Source organism: Coffea eugenioides, chromosome 2 (assembly GCF_003713205.1).
Source record: "Coffea eugenioides isolate CCC68of chromosome 2, Ceug_1.0, whole genome shotgun sequence".
Classification (NCBI taxonomy): Eukaryota; Viridiplantae; Streptophyta; class Magnoliopsida; order Gentianales; family Rubiaceae; genus Coffea; species Coffea eugenioides.
Genome location: NC_040036.1, coordinates 64,071,169 through 64,086,972, shown reverse-complemented (window position 1 = coordinate 64,086,972; position 15,804 = coordinate 64,071,169).

Here is a 15,804-nt window from a genome sequence, read left to right as displayed (position 1 = left end):
CTCACTTCTGATTCCTTGGTCTACCTGTTCCCAGAGTTCCCGAAATGAACGGGGGTAATTCCGATGTATTTCGGTGTGGAAAATTCTTGCGATCAACCCGTTGGTGAAGGCAGCTATGGTTACCTGCTCATTTTGATCAGGTATCTGCACATTTTCCTCATTGAACCTCTGCACATACGAGCGCAATGACTCCCCGGGAGCCTGTTGTAGGTTCAAGAGGTATGCCGAAATCTTCGTGACTGGGCGAGACGATACAACGCGGTGAATAAACCTGTCCACCAACTCGTCCAGTGAGGAAATGCTCCTTGGTTCTAAACCCCATAACCATTTTCGGGCTGTTCCTTGTAGAAAAATGAGAAAAATTCGACAAATCATGGCGTCGGGGACGCAGTAGAGGCGGAATGCTGAGATGAATGCGCTGAGGTGATTCTCGGGATCACCTCGGCCATCATAGGGTTGTATTACTGGGAGTTTGAAATTAGGGGGAACCATTTCCCCATTGATGTCATCGGTAAAGGGCGGAACCCTTATGTAATCGGCTGCTAGCCTCCCAGGGCGCCGTGGTGCGTCCTCAGCTCGTCTTTCCAGTAGACCCCGGAAAAATGCCCGAGAAATAGAGGCAATCTTGGAGGTCGCCTTGGAAGAGGCGTATCTTGAGGTACTCCGGGAGAGATGCCCATCATCAGAGTCCTCACCTGTAGGTACTTCAGGTGACTTCGTCGATCTCCTCTTGGAGGATTCGGCTTTTTCTTTTCCCTGCCTCTTGAAGTACCTCTCTAGTTCTTCGAAAATGTTGAGATTGTCCGCTACGAACTCTGCCATCCTGGCGATGGCATCTTCGTTGGCGGGTTGGGTCCTCGGGGATTCTTGTTCCTCTGAGATGTGACCTTGCTGGGCTCCAGAGACTTGCCTAGCCTCGGTTGAGGGAACTCTCCTGCTTCTGGAGCGCGTGGATCTCATTTAGCAGTAATCTCGTTCCCACAGACGGCGCCAATTGAGGAGGTGATTTCTGGTGGGTAATAGAACCGACTTGAATCAGTTCTCTCTCGAGTGAGGTGTGGTGAATTCGCTTGTCCGAAGTGAATGGCGGGGCTTCTCCCCTAGGATCACTCCGACGATCAAGTTAGTATATAGGAAGAATAAAGAGTAATGAACAGTAAGGATGTGATAGTAGTCTTACTTGTTGAGAGTGAGTAGGGGGTATTTATAGGGCAGGAGTGGAAGATAGGACGGAGGGCTTATGCTAGTGGGATCCACGTCCTGGCCATTACGGCTCTGTCCCCTACCAGGAGGTCTGACTCTGACACTATAGTAGTCTGGACATGCTGACGGGGAGTCTTGTGCAGTATCCATTAAGAGCATCCAGTGCTTTTCAGATAAAGCACTGGTTCTGTATCGTGTCAGGTGGGTTGACATCATCAGCGTTCAGCCGAAGTGGTATGCCTAAGATGCAGGTCATCCACGCCGGGGACCTGAGCTCTGGCCGGAACCAGGGGTCATGTCTAGGAGACATCAGCTCGGCCTATACGAGGATGACGTGAGATGACCTCGGCCTCTACGACGGCCGAGGTGAGCATCCTCAAGAAGTTATTGTAGTCTTTAAATTTTATGGCGAGAGTATTGTGGGAAAGAAAATCTAATGCACTAATCTACTAATTCAAAAAAAAAACTAAGGAAATTTACCTGAATAAGAACTACCTTACTAAAGTAATTTCTCATCATTGGTATTATATAAAAAGCCTCAATAACCATTAAAGAGGCACTCAACTTTGAGAAGTTATTGTAGTCATTAAATTTTATGGTGAGAATACTATGAAAAAGAAGATCTAATGCACTAATCCACTAATTCAAACTCGTGCTTTCAATATAGTATAGATAGATATAGGTTATGAGCCTACATTCCATAGACCAAAAATTATATGCAATTCCTAAAGATGGCTTTCTTCTAGGAAACAATCCAAGACCAAAATCCCTCTATTTGATTTTGTCTAGTAGAGATTGAAAAATATAAGAAGTTTAAAAAATTGCAGCGGGTTAAACATGCAGATGAACAATGCTCGTATACATGTATTGATATCAACATTTTTTAGTTTAGTTTCTAAACATGTAATTTTCGTAGCTAAATTGTTTCACTAAGAATTTTTAATGCACCGGAATTGCATGTCCTACATCATAATAAAAGATTTTTCAGAATGTATGCTTAACCCTTTATCTCTTTCTAAATCTTAGCTCGACAAAAATCAGGGACAAAGTCAAGAGTTAGCCAGATTAGCCTTTAAAAAAATGAGTTGAGTTTGAGTTTGACTAGGATAAAATTTCTAGTGCATGCACTAACTGATTAGCATTTATTTTACCTATTTTTAGTTATGTTTTAGGATAAGTTTTTGGTGTGTTTTAAGTTAAAATGTAAAAATTGAATTCCTTTATAAGTTACTTTTCATACAATTAGTATTTCTTAATCAAAACATGCACAAATGTGGGTTAATATGCAAATTTGCGTTATTTTTGTCCGTTTTGGTATCTTTTGAATTAATTCAAATTAAAAAGATTTTGACAATTTTGATACACTTTAGTATTATGGATATATCTTGAGTTACAAGTATCAGATTGAGGTGATTCTTAAGCCATTTTGAAGCTAAGACATAACTCTACAATTTTTGTGAGACATCGAAATCCATTTCACTAATTTTCCTGGTCAAAAATTCGAAATACAGTCTGAAAAATATCTGTCAAAAACTGAAACATAGCATAGACTAGTCGGAGGTATTTTGATTATTTCTCAACCTACAGAGTTTCAAATGAGATGATTCTTAATGAATTGGAAAGCTAACTCAAAAAATGACAACTTTCATGCTTTGTACAAGAGTTAATTAAGCTTCCATCATCAAGAAAATTGCAATTAAAATTGGTCCAAAAATATAACAAGATTGAGATTTGAGCAGAAAGTTCAAAACTGTATGACATGAAGATCCATGAGACGATCCGCAAGGTATACCTTGCGGATCCACCTCGTGAATCCCTGAGCAACTTTTGCAAATTGATTATGCAATTTGTACTCGTTTCACACTGCTTTGTGGACCAATTTTTCTGATAAAATCCAGTTGGATCTGACTAAATTTGAGTTGGAAAAGTGAAGAACAATTTCATGACCACAATATAAATACATTTTCTCATCCAAAAACATCTATAAATACCTCTTATATCTCATTTATTTGATCATCTTGAAATATCTTTTAGCAATCTTTTATTATCTTTTAGCATTTTGTAGTGTGAAGCAGAGTAGAAATAGAAGTAGTTTAACTCTAGTTTCATATTGAGAGTTTCTTTCTTAGATTAAGAGCTTGTGAGAATACTCTTGTACCAAGATTATTTGAGAGATCAACTTGTGAAGTAATTTAAGCATTCAAGTTTCAAAACATTGAATAAGAATTCTGATAGGGAGAAACATCTCGAGAGAGTCCATTAAAAAATCCAATATGTAAATTAGAAACCCAACTCTGACCCATAAACTTAAACCGTTAGGTCTCGGACCTTTACTTACATATTAATCGCTCTTTCTCTATCTCTCGGATCAATGTGGGACATAATTCTTTACTTATGAACCTAATAAATCTCTTTCTTCATGAGTAACTCCTTACATTAAACCCAAATTTACAAGCCCTTTTTTTATTCCACCTTATCACCTAAAGTCACCTTATCACCTTATCACCTCAAGTCACATCTTCTTTCAATCATGGACCCACTCTTCTTCAACATTTAAACTACATTCTGGACCCTTACCAACTTTTGACTCATTGGTCTAATACCAACCGGATTCCCTGCTAAACCCATACTACACTTAGTCCAACACTAGCCAAACTCCTTAGCACTTTGGCATTTCGGTCCACCATCAAGAAGAGAATTTTCTCCAGTCCAACTCCTAGAAGAATCTACTTGCCCATAAGTAGTCCAATCTCGCAACCTGAATCTCTGATACCAATTTCATAGGGAGAAACATCTCAAAAAAGTTCACCAAAGAGGCCAATATGTAAGTTAAAAATCCAACTCTAATCCAAAAACTTAACTCGTTAGGTCTCGGACCCTTACTTATATATTAACCACTCTTTTTATATCTCTTGGACTAATATGGGATATAATCCTTTACTCATGAATCTAACAAATTTTTCTTCCTAAATTTTGTCTCTTGTTCTCATTTGTCATACTTTGTTGCAAGTTTGTTCCATGTTTAAATGTTCTTAATATGATATCTAGCTAAACTTTTCATATCTTAGGATAAAAATGAACTTGTTATAGTTTTGATTTGAAATAGTTAGGGCATGATTATGCTTTTTCATGATTTGTTAGTTTGAGAACTTATACTTATGTTTTATAGTTATTTGGGCATCAACTATGAATGATTTAAATATTTGTTGAGCAATGAGGGTTGCTTTCAAATGTATCTAAATTCTTAAACATTAGTCTTATTTTCACGAACGTAGTGAATAAAAATTGGTTTGATTCATATAATCATTTCATTGAGTGTATTTAACTTGTTTCTTATCTTTTCTCTGTGGACATAAGTGAAGGATGATTCAAGGAATTAAAGAAATTGGCGAAAGCAATTTTTAGAGAAATTAGTCAAGGCGATTTTACTTAACAATGTCCATTGGCGAAAGTAAGGACATACATTTGGAAGATATTTGTTGACATTCATGGAAGCATAAGTATAATCATCTTAATTAACTTTTAATCTTGACATAACAAGATATTCTAATCCTTAGTGTAGACACCAAAATTTTACTCGTTTTTGTTTTAATTATCTCAAAATTTTATCTTAGACATTTTTTTAAGCATTTTGGACATCAAATCTTTTAATTTTATTCATTTTTGCTTATTTGTCTGTTAATTTTAAGATTTTTTGAAAAAAAAAGAGAATTGCTCACAAAAAAACATTCTTTAAATTTTTAGATTCAAATTAGGAAGGTTTGTTGTTTATTTTGTTAAAAAAAAAAAAAAAGGGGAACCCGAGAGCGGGTTTTAGGCATTTTAAGAGATTCTGATTTAAAAAAAAAAAAAAAGACGCGGAACTAACAGCATGCAAGAAACAAGAAAATGCAGTTTTTCCAGTGGGTCTTCCGGTCATTTTCGCTGTGTTTTCTGGCTCCGTTGGATTAGGCAAGTACCGGCCATTTGGCTCCATCTAGGAGCTCCAATTCAAGGCCATGATCGATGGCTAGGAGGGGGGCTGGGGTGCTGAAATCCTTTGTGAGCCGCCCAGATGATTTTGAGGGTTTTAGGGACCTGGTGTTCCCATATAAAAAGAAAACAGAGGGCAAGAAAGGAAAAGAGAGCAGAGTGACGGCGGAAAAATCTAGAGCAAGAGAGAGAGATAAGACGTGACGGAAAGAAAATCTGGAAAAAGGGCCGCGGGTTGGAGAAAACTTGGGAGAACCAGAAAGAGAGGAAGAAGAGTTTTGGGCTGATTAAGAAGGCTGGAGAGGAAACCAGAAAAGAAACGAAGCAAAAAGGTCTTGAGGGCTGAGATAGGGGCAGGGAACTAAGAGAGTAAGAAAAAGAGAGGGCCAAGAGATCTAGAGAGCCTGAAGAGAGGTCTGAGAGCAACGGAGAGGAAAGCGACGGGCTGGAAAAGATGAACCTCGCGGGAGATTGAGTAATAGGAGAAGCTGAGGAGAGAAAAGAAATCCGACAGAAGGATTTCAACCGAGCAAAGATCCTTTCTTTCGACCCTTTCAGACCTCGATTTGCCTTTCAAAAGGCTAAAGGTAACATCTTCTAATCTGGTTGTTCTTCCTGTGCATCCTGTTTGTTTAAATCTGTTTGAGATAGAAAATCAGTGAGTAGCGGATAGGGACCTTGGATTTCTTCGTGAGGTTATATCATGAATTCGTGACTGACCCACATGTGTTTAAATCAGCAAAATCAGAAGATGACATGAAATTTCGGCAGTATTTCCTGTTTGACTTGCAGTAGTTTTGGAGGTCCTTGTTTCACTTACCAGTTTTATTTTTGAGCATTTGGTTGGTTGTCGCAGTTGGACCTTAGAATGTTTTTTGAAATGTTGAGTTAGAGGTCAGTAGATATTCATGTTAGTTTTTGCACTGCCGCCAAATCTGGTTGGGTTTGGGAGAATAAGGAGAAGGGACTTGGGGTTTTGACATTTTCCCTGTTTGTTTTGTATTCATTATGCTTAAGCCACCAGGTTTAGTTTGTCTCAAGCGGATAGATACATGTCTTTGGTGTGGTCTAAATTCATTAGAATGATTTGATCTTTACATAACCTACTTGGCTCATAATAAAATGGATAATGCTGATTTTCTGTGCTTGATTAAGAATACCGAGGAAATGGCAGAAAGCCTCCTTGACTTGCATGACCTTTGTTTCTGTTTTGGTTCCCCTGGTTCGCTTCTATTTGTATTGAAGTCTGTCACCGGGTTGATGACTGTTTCCTCATGTTAGCTTCCAGTTCTTCGAGTGCACGAAATAAAAAGGAGACTTTTCGCTGTTTTCTTGCACTTCATTTGCATTTTCCAGTCCGAATCTGTCTTGTGCTTGTAATACTCTATCCAACACTTTCGACTTCACGCCTGTTTCTGCATTCGAAGAGGGTTGAATTTTATTTCTGTTGGGTTGAGCTTCGTGTATAAAATCTGCTGCAATAAACTTAAAGCAATCGACTTGTTGCAACAGCTGTTCTTTTCCTTTGATTGTTTGCTGTTTATGTGAAGCAACCTGAACAATGTTTGTTTTTTTGTTTTGTTAAAGTTTGCATTTAGAAAAGCTATTAGCTTTGAACTAAGGGCACGCAATCTCTTCTTCCCAATCCTTCGCTGTTTGTGCGAGTGTTTTCCAGCAGCAAATGTTTGTTCCAAGCTGTCTTTGGTGTGTCAACATTATACATTCATGAGGAGCTCATGGCTTGGCTTAGGATTGGGATGCTTTCTTGAATGTTGTAGCTTAATGTTTTCAAGCAAAAATAATAAGATTTCTTGCTGCGTATTGGTTGTGTTTTGATAAGCTGCAATTTCGCAGCAGAAGGTGCGAAGTTGCAGAGAAGCTCTCGCTGCATTTTTTCTTTTTCCTTCTTTTTCTTTCTTTTGCTGTTGGTCAGACCAGATTTGCGTGTTTCTTGTTCTGGAATTCTGTTTATCAGATTTGGGGTAGTCGATTCTTTGGTTAGAAGGTTTGTTTCGTTAAAATGGCATGCCATAGTTTCCTACTTTTGCTCTGTTGATGTTGCCATGGATCCGAAAGGTGCACAACTGAAAGTTGTTGAATTGCATGCGAATGTTTGCTAGAGTAAAGCTCCTTCGTGGATTGCATGAGCTGCATGGAAACTTTCAGAAAAATTACATTCCAACCCCTTAAGTCTCCTCTTGTTTCACCATGGCCCCAATAATTAAAAGATCAATCAAATTGGCCCTTCCAATTCCTTTAGCTTTCGCGAACGAGCCATTACTTGTTTTAATTTTTACATGGGTTGGTCACCTTCTCCTTAAACGCCTTGGATTGATTCCATTTCATGCTTATTCATTTTTTCATGAGATTATTTCTTGATTAAAGTGATGCCTTGACCCTTTTATTATTTTGGAGGGTACAATAAGCAATTTCGCTTCGTTTAGGATCTCAATGCAAGGGAGGTACCCTCTAATCCTTATTTTTGCCTTATTTGACCCTATATGCGCACTTACGTGACTTTACGTGCTTGATTGCATGTCTTGTAAATGTTTTCATTTTATTTGTTTAGTTATTTGTTCGCTCGATTTGTTTTAATTTAGTATATTTACTTTATTTTATTTACTTTATTTTATTTTTAAGTTTTTTATCATTTAAAAGGCACTTGAATGCCAATTTGTAATAGTTAGGTATTTCTTGCAACTGTTTATTTTATTTTCCCCCTTTTAGATTGTAGTAGGCTTCCCTCCTAAAAATGTAATAGTTAGGGCCTTAATTTGCCTTATGTGTTTTGCATGTCTATGTGCTATGTGTTTAATCGCTTTCTTAGGTTTTGACATCTAGTCGAGCATGCTAAGTGTTATGTGCTACGTGTTTATGGGTGATTGGCATGTCTACTTGCTTTCTATAGTCATAGATGAATGTGTGACGTCACTGTGGCTAGTCCAACGCTGGCCATGGTCCTTTCCCTCGAGCTCTCGCTAGTCCAATGCTTGCGAGAGAATTTTAGAAAAGAGCTAGTCCAATGCTAGACCCAATAGGCCGTCCCCTCTCGTTAGCACATACTTGCATGTCTCACTACATTTCATACATTTTCCTTAGTTTTCTAGCATTTGGCATGCCCCTCCAATCCTTTCCCCTTCATTTTAGGTTTTTGCATCTTCATGCTAGTTATAGGGTACATTTGCTTGAGAGTCCCCTTTAAGTAAGGGAAACGAGCGAGTGTGGCTATAAAATAGCCTTAGCACGCTAGTTCTTCCTTCTAATCAAAGGAAAAATTAAAATCATGAAGATAGAAGTCATTCCCGTACCCGACTTGATGCATTCCTCTAGGATCATGCACCTCCATTTTACCATATCATTTTTTCATCTACATTTTCTCACTACTTATATTTTTTACTACGCATACCATGTTCACACACTTTCTCTTCTTTCCCTATCACTTATTTATTTTCTACCTCACAAATTGCACCCAATTGTACTTAGATGCATTTACTACTATTATACCATATTTTGATCCACTTGCACACATACACCTTCATTTTCTCAATTGGCACACATGCACTTTTCTTACATTTGCACACATGCACTTTTCTTACATTTGCACACATGCACTTTTATTACATTTGCACACTTGCACTTACATTTGTATTTTTATTTTATTTTATTTTGCATTCCTCTTACATTTTCACACTTGCACTCATATTTGGGTCTTCATTTGCATTACCCGTGACCTCTATGAGAGTTTTCCTTATTGGCCATCACAACTCATGTGATTGGGACCAAAAAGCCTCATAAGAGACATTTTAGATTTAGGATTGCATTTTTTTTCATATCCATTAGTCACATCCAACATGCAACACATATTTTGGGTAGAAGAATTAAGAAAAGAAGGGCTAAGTCACGCAACTAGCTTTGGCTAGGGTAAGGGAGTGCCTTAGGCTTTGCCTTTGCCTTCTCCCTTATCAAATGTGACCCCCGATCCCTTTCTTTGGTTACGTAGACCTAAGAGTTCTTTAAAAAGGGTTTGTTTACTTTTCTTTTCAAAAAATCACTTTTTGGGTGACTTGGTATACCCTACCTCTATACCAAGTGGCGACTCCATTTTCCATTCAAAAACCCTTTTTGAACTTTGTTTGGCCAAACCGTCGCATTTCACAATCCCATGGCCTTTTATTTTCATTTTCACACACGTTCACATACATATCCCACACACTACTTTCACATCTCAAAAAGTGGGGCGCGACACTTAGGACTCTCTCACTTAATTTTTAAACAATTCTAATCTAATTTGTCTTTATTTTTATTTATTTTCTTGCAACATACCGCCTAAATGGTTAGTTTTACCACCTGATGGCCGATTTTATATTTATTGCTTATGTATTATGGCTGATTGTACTGTCTAATCTAACATATTTTATGACCGATTGTACCGTCTAAACTAACATTTTTTATGACTGGTTTTACCATCTAGTTAACTTTCCTTATTTTTACTTCTTTAATTCTGATTGACTAGATAATAAAGTAAGTAATTAAACTCAAATGATTATCACATTCTAAGTTCCTATGGAATTGATACCTATTTTTCCTATATTCAAGAAACGAACCGTACACTTGTGAAAATAGGATAATAAAATTTTAAAATTTGTAATGTGTAATAAGACCCTATCAAGAACTATTCAAGTGAGTTTGGACTTTGGAGTTTTGTAATTTTAACCAGTCTAGAGCGTGTCTATGTATGGCAGAAGGAATATGAAAACATTGAGCCCACCACCACAAACCATTTAACGATGAAATTTCTTTTCTCGAATCTTTTGGTTACTTTCTTGGATCTATTGCTGTAAGAAGCAAAGGACTATCATGGTAAGTTCCTTTTAAATCCCACCAAGGGTGCATTATTGAAATGGCCCAATAAGTGCATTATTGCTTCAGACTTTTGGGCATAGACCTAGTCAATCTGAGATGATAAATGAGCTGGCCACCACAAAAATGAACAATAAATGGATACATTGATAATGGAAAAGGACATCTTTTGTTTTGCAGTCTGCAATGCTTTACTTTTGTCAAGTCTTTTACACTTTTCATTTTCTGCATTGTCTTTTCTTTATTGATTCCTACTTTTTTGCAAATGCTCCTTTGCAAGTCTCTCTACTCGCCGAAAGAAAGCAGAGACAATTACCAAACAACGAATGAGTGTAATTCTTTTTCAATGCTAGCCCGGAGAGTGAATTCAAGCTATTCTTTTTCAGGATTAGATAATGAGAAATTGAATTTCAGCTTTCTTTTTAAATTTTTTCCTTTTTTGATGGAATTGAATTCCATCCTAGACAACCAATCTGTATATCTTGATCTTTAGTAGGCATTTGGATTCTGATTTTCTACTCGTACTCGTAGTAAGATGAATCAAATTTTCTAATCAAAGATAAAATAATAAACGATTTTATCTTAGGTTGGAAAATTAAATACATTTTCCTATGAGAGTAGGATTAGAAAATCATATGCCAATTGTCACATATGACTCATTATCTCTTTCATTTGGATTATTTAGCTTCAAGGAGTTAAATGAAACAGCAGAACATGTCTTGATTTAGTGGTTAAGTTTGAAACTTCACAATTTAAAGGTCTGAGTTCAAATTAAGCTCCCTTTCTCTCTCCCCACTTCTTAAATTTCATTCATTCTCTTTTGGGAAAAAAATTTAGAAAAAAATGCTAAATGAGCCCCATTTAGCCATCTTCTGTGGGATGCAAATCTATTACTTCGTAAAATGAAGTTCAAAGAACTCTGGGATGTAAATCTATTGCTTCTTGAACTCTGGTTCAAAGAAAAAGAACTACCAAAGTAAAATGGAAATTTTGGTGACTATGAATTTTATAAGGGTTTTTTCATGTAAATCACGTGTTTGGTGGAATATTAAATAGCAGAGATTTTATCTACAATTGACAATTTTTCCTTTTTTTTTTTTGTAATTTCAAAAGTACTCAAAAGATTTTCTTTTGATTCAAGAGATAAATGAATCACTTGTAATCCCAAGACTGTGTGCATATTTTCAACCAACTGCTTCTTCTATTTGCTAGATGTTGTTAAAGTGAGCTATCACGAAATAGAGAGAAAAAATCTCAAATTTGACAATCCAATTTTTTTAAAAAAACTCAAATTTAATAAAAGTTATAGATGAATTAGAGAAAACTGTCACTAGAAATCCCTAGGAAAGAGCACTAAGAAATCTAAGAAGAAAAAAAACTCTTACCAGCAAATCTTGGGTGAAAAGAAACTTTCATTAAGAAAATCTTTGGGGGGATTTATCACAAACACAAAAAAGAAAGCTAGGAAAAACTTTTGTACAAACACAAAGAAGAAAGAGAAAAAGACTTAGGAGAAATGGAGACCAAGAAAGGGACCAGAGAAGAAGTTTTGTTTGCAAGAGAAGGAAAAAAATTTAGACACAAAGGGGAGAATTTAAATTTAGATGGAAGAAGAAAATGTTTTCGCTCCTCTCCCCTTGACAATGTTTCCTTTTGACATATTTTTAGTCAATAAGGGTAAAATGCTATTTCTACACCAGATACTCAGTTTTGACAACGATGTAGACCTCAATAGTTTTTTGTTTTATAAATTAACTTGAGAAAATTTTGGTTCTTTTGGTTCTATATAGGAATTTGAGTAATTGAATGTTTTTTCAAATGATTTAATTAACCCATAATTCCAGTTCCATAAAGTATCCAAATCCAAATAGTAGAATTCAAGTCTAATCCTCCTAAAGAATTAAACATTACACAAATGGATTTATAGTTCTACACATACCATACGTCAAAGTAGCAAAAAACCCCCAGATTTAGATTTTCAAAACAACTGGTATTTAATAAGACCTCTCAAGTAAAATGCTATTAAATAGCTAGAATAGCTTTCCAATTTATTTACTTTTCAGATGCTTCAAAGGATGTACTAGAATAAATTAAAATCATTAAAATGACATGCAACCCATTGATGGTAAAACAGTTATAATGTATTGTTAAATAGTTGAGGTTGTTGGTTAAAAAGATTTATTGTTAAAACTATTTAACAATACCTGTCTCAAGATATAATGTATTGTTAAAACTGTTTAACAATACATTATATTTAACAATACATCCTTCGTCCTCAACTATTTAACAGTACGTTATATCTTTTATTTTTTTGGAGTGGGGGGCTTAAAGATCAATTTGTTATATCTTGAGTGTCAAGCTCTCAGCGCTACCAGCTAATTGTAGCTAATGCAAATAGGGATTCGGGTCTGTTGTTCCAGGTCCAACCGGTTTGTGCAGTGTGATGAGCAACCCTAGGGGAAGACCCTCCTAGAACCTCCCAACCTTGTAATTATCAGAGTTGGATCTTTTCTCCCAACAGAAATTGAACTCGATTGTTCTCATGAACTCAAGACCTCTGACACACAAACGTAATCAGCAACCTTAAGCAAATAAGGATGGATGAAGCGACACCACGATTAGGGAACAAGCTAATCGATAAAGTCTGATTTGAATCCTAAGTTATGAACTCAAGAATTCAAGAGTAAGTTCGATTAAGAACTTGAAGGAAAATTCCTCACGATTTCTGGTTGTAATAATCTATCCTTTCGCTCATACAATAGGTGCCTTTTATAGGCTAAAAACTAGGGCAAATCCGGCCCACATAAACCTGGAATAGGAATTCGGTCCGCATAAAGAGCTAGCTCTTTAGGGCTTGCCAATAAGGCCCAATAAGTAATAAAATACTCGACGACTAACAACTACTAAATTAGGCAGTCTTAAAACAACTACTAACTAAGCTAACAAGTATGACATCATTCTTTCACTTCAAACGTACAAGTGAACAAGGTAATTTCATGGGCCATCAAATCTTCAAACTTAGTTTGCTCCTAGCTTGTATGGTGAATGATCAAGGCTTGTAAAGCTTCTTTCACCCTCTTGGATCTTGATCTTGTCATCGGACTGCCAATGTGGACCAAAGGATCCTTGACCCAAGGTTGAAGTTGTTGCGCACCCATATCCGCATCATTCCCTCTTTTCTCAAAAAGATTCGTCCTCGAATCTTCAAGGTCTCCTCTTGAAAGTGATTTGTCCACAAATCGACGGTGCGCTTAAAGGACAGTAATGTTGGAAATAGATGAATGACTACGAGCCATGTTGCATGTCGTTGGGCAGTTTCAGGAAGCTCGCAAACAAGGACATGCGCCAAGGTAGGAAAGAGCTTGTGTAAGGCATGTTAAAATCTCAAGTGGCAATCCAAAACTTTCTAATATAAGGTAGCAAACAATTGAATTCCACTTCATGAGGGTTACTCGAACTAGCTCAAGTTGAAGTTGACAAATTGAGCACTTGGCCACCAGCTTTTGGCGGAGTGAATAAACATGAAAGATCACCACCTTTAGTTGGAATAAGCACAAAATCAGGTTGTAAGTCTTGAATCAAAACTGGAAAATTGTGGACAGCTTTACAACCTACGAAAACAAAATAAACTTCAACTTGAAACAAATTTGAAATCGGGTAAAGAAGTAATTGTACATTATCAACTAAATGGTAAGAAGGTATAGAACAAGTTTTAAGTGTGAAAACTCCCTTTAACACTTCATCATTCCTTTCAACAATTGATTCAATTTGAGAAGGTATTGCTAGCCTTTTACACTTTTCTTCAAAATCTGCATAAGAAATACAAGTGTTAGGATGGAAATTATACTCAAAAGAAGGTAAAGATGATGAATGAACCATAGGTAGCAAATGAGAGTCAAAATTTGGAATTCTCCCTTCATGGTGGATTTGACTTGATTCCCCTTTGGTATGGACAGATTTGAATTGAAATTGTTCTATGAGATGATTCCAAATAGATTCAATTCCTAAAAGACAAACTCCATGGAAGCTAGTGAATTGTACAAGTGACTTTGGAATGGAGCATAGCATGACTAACTTCACTTGACTTTGCTTAATCTGCACAAACGAAGAAACACTAAATAAAGCAAAGGTAAGTTCGTTAGGAAAACAATAAGCCCTCACATTTTTGCTCAAAATCGTCTCACTTTCTCTCTTTTCTTCCTTTTTACCACTCATCTCATCAGATTTTTCCATCTCTTTATCTAGTTTAACGCCCTCGATTGTTTTCTCATCATCAACCTCCTCAACAAATGGTTCAATAGGATGAGATACTCCTTTGTTGGGAATAGGGTCAGCTATCTCCTTCTTAGAAAACTCACTTTGATAGCATCCATTTGACTCCATTTGTTTTTGGTGTAGAAGACGTTGATATGTCTCCCAAAATGACTCCGCATGAGGTGGTTCAACTCTAAGTTTAGTCTTAGAAAATGTTGAATGAACCTTCTTATCACCTCTTGCATAAACCGGCTTTAAAGAGAGAGATTGCATGGAACCCCTCCTTTTGAGAGATTCATTCTCTCACTTGGGTGTATGTTTGTGTTCCCTTGCTTTTCTTTGGCTTTTCTGTGACCAAAATGAGGTGTTGGAATGATATCCCTCATCATCCGCATCATGATCAGCATTCTGAACACTTGAAACCCTATTGTGTGTATCTCCGGTACCTCGCATCTCAATGGCAGCCAACCTGTCGGATAATTGTGAAATCACAAATTCATGTCTCTCCACTTGTTTTCGAAGAGCTTGGAGTACCAATTTGAGTGACACGTCGGTCTCAGACTGCTCGGGTATGTTCTTCTCTTGAGACATATTGTCAAACCTGCAAAACAAGTGTATCCTAGTCTACCTTGCAAAGCACTCGTGTATCACTCATGGAAAAAAATACACTCACTCTCATTTTTCCTTCTCGTAGTTCTTAAAACAACTCAACTCTCAAAAATTCCAAAATTAATTACCCTATAAGCAAGTAACAAGACACAAAGCAGAATTTTGCAAATCTTAGAAAAACTCTACCCGAAGCTGAAACTTTTTTTTTTGAGCTGTTGTTTTGCTGAGTTTCCGGTCAGTACTTTGGAGGGTAAATGGTGCTTTTGGGGTGCTCAAATAATGTAAGAACCAGTCCTCAAATTTCAGTCAAATCGGCTCGCAAAAACTAGCTCAACCGATTTTAGAAATTCAAGAATTCAAAGGCGATTTGGCTAAGGTGTTTGTGGCAGTTTAGGTTTGGTTTTGGAAACTGATTTGGGTGTGTTTAGGGCTGGTTAGGTCGTTTGGGGTCGTTGAAATTCAATTAAGATTGGGAACTCAAGAATTGGAAACCAATCAAGATTTGGCGACTCAAGTTTTGGGAAACCAATCAAGATTTGGAAACTAATCAAGAATTGGAAACCAATCAAGAATTGGAAACCAATCAAGAATTGGAAACCAATCAAGAATTGGAAACTCAAGATTTGGGATACTTGATTTCCTTTGTGTGAGAGCCGATTCCTTCTCTTCTTCATTTTTTTTTTCGTTCTCTTTTTTTTTTTTTTTTTGCTTCGGCTCTTCAAGGAACACAAATTCAGGTCACACCAACAAGTTCAAGAAAACGGATGAAAGGTTATGCAAATTCCAAGAAGACCCTAGTTCTTGATTTATTGTTCAAGAACGTTCAAAACAAGACTTCGTGGTCCAAGAACTTCAAGAATTTGTTCAAGAAGCTCAAGAACTTTCCCAAATTACGTTGTGGTGTTT